This window comes from Odontomachus brunneus, unplaced genomic scaffold, assembly GCF_010583005.1.
Source record: "Odontomachus brunneus isolate Ranch 3 - 2012 unplaced genomic scaffold, Obru_v1 Obru_scaffold_040, whole genome shotgun sequence".
Taxonomy (NCBI): Eukaryota; Metazoa; Arthropoda; class Insecta; order Hymenoptera; family Formicidae; genus Odontomachus; species Odontomachus brunneus.
In genome coordinates this window covers 1,801,912-1,807,602 of record NW_022639490.1, presented here as the reverse complement: position 1 = coordinate 1,807,602, position 5,691 = coordinate 1,801,912, and the positions used below count along the sequence as shown (strand labels likewise).

Here is a 5,691-nt window from a genome sequence, read left to right as displayed (position 1 = left end):
TCTCTCTCGCTCTCTCTCTCTCTCTCTCTCTCTCTCTCTCTCTCTCTCCCTCCCCCTTCCTGTTTCTCGTGCGTGCGTGCGTGTTTATTCGCGACAAGTAGAGTCGCAATGGTTGACGCAAAGTGCATTCGTGCGAGGAGTATCGAAGACCGAACTATCCAAAGCTATAGAGGAAACTGAAGGCAGTGTCGAATGTCAGTGAAATGTATATAAGACAGCGCGAAATGAATGTTCGCACGGAGAAAAATAATTTGCTGGTCCAGCAAATTTTCTGCTGGTCCAGCAAATTTTCTGCTGGTTTAGCAAAATTTTCGTTATTATATGGACAGCAAAAAGATTTGCTAAGAGTAATAATCACTATTTGCTGGATATAATTTGCTGAATCTGCAAATTATTTTACTATAAGAACCATAATGGATTTATATAAGCAGTTTTGCTCCGATAGCAAATAGATTTGCTAAGGATACATTATTTTGCATCAATAGCAAATTAACGTGATTTTTAGGACAAATACACTCAACAAATTTTTTCTATCCTGGCAACGAAAGTACCTCTGCTCTGATAACGAATAATTTGTAAAATTAGTTACGTTAACTAAACTTTTTTGATGTCACTACGAATATGCAGTAGCAACAATGATCTTGCTAAAAGAGCAAAATTATTTTTCTCCGTGCGTAAATCCGTAATTAACAAATTGCGCGAAAATAACAGAATTTTTTAATAAAAATAAGATTTTATTTTTTAAATTTAATGGAATAAGAATACTAATTCCTGGACATGTATTAACTCTGGACATTTTTATTGTTGTAGTATTTCGTTAAAAACATTTAAACTTTCAACATAAAATATATATTTTTTTATTTTTCAACATATGTACATACACAGAGAGAACGATTTGTTGAATCAAATAAACGTTTCTTTGGAACAGACCAAACAAATTATTTGGTTAACACAACAAAAATACTTCTTTGGAACTAAGCCGCAAATAAATATTTTTGTTGCGTCGAACAAAATTTTGTCCGATCAATCAAAAAATTCGTTTGGACTATTTCAAAGAAATTTATTTGATTCAACCAAATCGTTTTCTCTGTTTACATATTTTTTACGTCGAAATTTTAAATATTTGTATTTAAAGACGATAACAACAAGAATACCCAGAGTTAGGCATCCAGACAATGGTACTGTGTTACTTTCTAAATTTCTTGGAGTAAAACTTTACTCAAAACGGGCGGAAAGTAGAAGTGTTTTCAGCCGACGCAATGCGGAAAACACTACCACTTGAAATCGCAAAAGAGAAAATGCTCCACTCAAGTTTAGAGTGGATTTTATTTATTCATTGTTACATCTTTTTAGGAAAGAAAGTATATCTGATCATAAAAAAATCAAAAATAATAATTACATCTAAGTTTGGCATAAAAGTAGTCTGCAAAAGTACATATGTATCTCTTGAAATGCTATCGAATAGATAAAACGGGATACTTAAAACTGGCGATTATGAAAAAACCACACATTTTTACTCCATACAAGTGAGTGCTTCAGTTAATTAGAATCAATATCTTGCTATGACGGTGTGGAGCGCATCAGGTCCGCTGTTCAACTTGGAAAATACTCACTCGACTATCAAGAGATATCAGAATTCACTCTATTTGAATGAAAAGCCATTGAAATTCAAGTGACTCGACGGTCACACTACTTTTGAAGTGAGACCTCACCCCAAGAAATTCAGAGAGGAGGACTCAAACGCGTGGCTGTCTCGATAAAAAGGGTGTCTTATCAAGCCGTATCGCGCAAGCGAACGAGACAACGAGCGACGCTTGAAGACGATATATCGGTTGCGACAGCGACTTAATGAGTCGCGTCTCGTGTAGAGAATTGGCTTACCGCCAGTGTATGAGTAATCCTCACTTCCCGCCGACATCCGCACATTAAATAAAACGAAGATGCAGTCGTCGTCGTTGTCGTCTGCTCGCAACCTGCCTGCGCGTCGGATAGCGCCTTATTTTGCGAAGCTGTTCGTGGGTTCGCGCGCAAAGGATTCGTCGAATATAAAATCGAACAGGAAACGCTCCGTCTCGATGAATAATTCTCATCAACGTCGCGCTGAAAAGCAATCGTTGTCGAGTCGCGAAACGGCGTTTCTTCGAACCAGCCGTATGCCGGCTTTTGCCCGACTATTGTAGCAGGTGGTATTAGTGTGCACGTTAATGCATATTTTATTTGGGAAATTACGTGGCGCGGCGAGTCGATATTTATCGAATGGTATCATTGACCGACGTTCCCGTAACTCGCGTGCATGTTGCGACGCGTATTCGTTAAATTTGTACGCAATAATGCTTTTCGCGCATGAATGGTGTTTCGCCGTAAAATACGGTAACTTCGTTGCGTACGAGTTGTCGCGGGTATCTTCGTCGAGAAGGTTGTATGTGTGTGTCGCTGGTTTTACTGCGACTAGACGACGCCGCGTTGGGATGCACCTACAAAAAAGGAGAGAGAAAGAGATATATATGTTTCGTTTTGTGAACTGTTCCTGGTTGCTGCGCTTGCAATAATCTAGTAGCTAACGTACAATATTTCACGCTAGATTTCTAAAATTAAATATCGCATAATGCCACGCTCAGAAAGATGGTCTTGCAGTCATAATAAAAATTGTCTAGATGCGAAAAATTTGCTGAGATGAATAAATCAACAAACACTGCTATGTTCTACATGTTTTATGTTTAATCAGTATAAGTGAAAGAGACAGGATTTCTGTGTGAACTATTTGCAAAATTTAGCAAGAAAATATCTCTGTGACATACATCCAAATTAAAACTAGTTACACTTATAAAAATTTACTGTGAAAGACAAAAAAGACTAGCGACAAGAGGCAAACGAATAATTCTCATATCCACTTAAATTTGCTTGCGGATATTGCTAGAATACTGCTGCTGTAAATTCTACACATTATAGACAATTTTCTAGCTAATACAAAACAGCAATAAATTGCAACTGTGACATTTAGAATTCCACCTCGACCATTTTTTTTTTTTCTTTTAATGTAACTCGGATACGAAGAATAAAAGAGATGCATTGGTTTAAAGAGAGGCATTCTTCAGAGTTGTAAAAATATTAAATAAATTTTTCTCAACTTAATAATCGGCTCGGACAAATATGTTTCAGTTCAACTAATTAACGATTGATTCAAGAAAAATCAATCGAAGAATAACGGTTCATTTCAACGGATTCAATTGAGGACCGTTCAATTGATAATTGATATAAACAAAGGGAGTCAAAGTTTGTTCAATCAACAATTAAATTTAGCAAATTTAATTAGAAGCTGTTTAATTGACGATTGATACAACAAATTCAATCAGTTCAAACGAAAAGATTCAAACGATTACAATTGCTTTTATGAATAATATTTAATTCTCAGAGCATCGTGGAAAATGCTAATGATTGAGTAGGACTTGCGTTGAAAAGAGCACTGATCGTCACCAAGCAATCTTCGATTAAATCAGTTGAATTGACGTTTTCCACAATGCTCTGAGAATTAAATATTATTCATAAAATTCACCAATTGTGATCGAACCTCGTTTGAACCTTTTCGTTTGAACCGATTGAATTTTCATATCAGTCGTCAATTAAACGTCCTTTAATTAAATTTACTCAGTTCAATCGTCAATTGAGCGATCTTTAATTAAGTTTGCTAATTTGCATTTAATTAAATGCTAAGTTCAATTATTCACTGAATAATTTTTAATTTCCTTTGTTCATATCAATCGTCAATTAAACACGACAAATAATTAAAAAAGTAATTAATTACTCGCAACTCTGACTTGATTATATTTTGAATAATCGCTGTATTTCTTTCTTCATTTCGCCATTGTCCCGTAACAATTTCTACCGCAACCAGCAACTGTTTAATGGTCATTATGCGGTTTCAAATGGGGCTACGTAGAGCGTCAATAGCGCTATTTCAACAGCATTATCGATACACGCCTCGCTTAAGCGATACAATGACCATTTAACGGTTTTCACGTCCAATAAAAGCCGCAAATGTTATTCTAGGTCTCTCATGGAGTCAAGTGAGTCACCCTTGCGCGCCACCGGATATTGAAACACACTGGCACCGACTTCCTCATAGCCTCATTGTTAAAGCGCACGGGATCGCTTTCATCGTCATTCGTGTCTTCTTCCTTTAAGCCTGCGCTAACGGCATACAAGTGGAGCAGATCGATAAATTTCAAGATAGCACTGAACACGTCGTGAGAAGAACAGGAAAGAGGGAGAGAAACATTCGCGAGAGTTCCTCGCGGTCGCTACTCCAGTCCGCCGAAGCGATTCCGGCGACTGTGCTTTTCGGGAAGTTTACAGAGAAAGAATCGCTTCAAGAAGAAGTAATCACTCCACGTTTCTCGATACTTCTTCATCTTCGCGCCTTTCGCGATCGGGTCGTCAATTATCAGTGAAGAGACGCTCTTAGGGAGCGAGCTCGCGTTGCTTCAGGGTCATCGGCATGACCTACGGTGGTTGCGCGTCGTATATGCATACGAGTAGCATCCACAAATTCACCCATTGGCCACGAGCCAACGTGACTCACCGCCTCTAGAAAACCCCCGGAGTTTATGTACTTCGGTGTCGTTCGCTTCGCTTCAGTTCGGCGCGATCTTCACCAGCGGGCAGACGAAGCTCGGTGCATCCTCTGTGCGTTTATTCCACGTAACCCGACGCGTCCTTTTCGTTCCCGAGGACTGTCCGTGAGGACTCGCTGGTGACGCGACGAGAAAGGAAGTCGCGATCCGCGTCCAAGGAAGTATTCTCGTGGAGTATCTCACTGCGAAGCGCGTTAGGATAGAGGATAGAGTCGGAGTGTTAGAGCTGCAGTTGTGGAAAATCGTCCACCACTATGACAGCGTTTAATCGGGGTAAGAGCAAACAAGACGACGACGAGACAAATAATTGATATATCTCGAAAATATACTTCATAATCACGCAAAATAACTTGTGTTCTCGTCATGAAAGTCCAGTAGTTAAGTTAGCCGAATGATGCTGCGTACTCGCAGTCGAGTCCGCACACAAAAGACCGCCTGTATCTGTGAAATTAACGTAAACTCGATGCAATCACTCCTAGGAGTATTCTGTCAAAGAAATCGGAAACAAAAGCGCAAAACCCTCGCAAACGGGACTACTGTCTCACGGAGATAAAAGCCGATCTTCTGCGTCGCGAAGCGTGTGAGTGACGCGCGGCTCGTCGCGAACACGACGTGAGGAGACGACGGGATTCGCGCGAGGAAACGCCGGAACGAGAGGCGGACCAAACGCCGGCAAAAAGACGCAGTGAGAGAAAGAGAGATCGATATAAGTCGGGCAACATGCGGGACGAGGCACAACATGCCTCGGGAAAATATTCTGGCTTTCGGTTGAGAGAGAGACGATTTCCCCGTGTATTGATTTTCTCTCGACAAGTCCCCTTTCGGCTGGTCGTCGCCGGCGGACGAAAGCTCCCGCTCTCTCGCTCTCGCACGCTCGTGTGACGCTCACCAGGCGTGTATGTCCAAAGCGGAGTGAGCAAACGTTGAGGCGATATCGATTTTTGACAGCTGCTATACGAAACGTGCACGGACGACGTATGTTGCGTATGTACTTACATACGACGTTACGTACGTTAGGAAGGGCTCCCCTTGCTGCACGAGCCTATCTTTCTCTCTCTCT

General features: G+C 40.4%; 1 protein-coding gene across 5 annotated transcripts in view; it reads left to right on the top strand.

Annotated features, from left to right (window-relative positions):
• Positions 1–5,691, top strand: part of LOC116844272 (uncharacterized protein CG43867) — a 24,748-nt gene that overhangs the window by 5,169 nt on the left and 13,888 nt on the right. The window contains exon 3 of one of the 5 annotated variants that reach the window (XM_032815581.1): positions 4,048–4,376. The exons of 2 other annotated variants lie outside the window; for them this stretch is intronic. The gene's annotated coding sequence lies outside the window, so the exon portion shown is untranslated. 2 more of the 5 variants (XM_032815582.1, XM_032815583.1) reach the window with 2 other exon arrangements.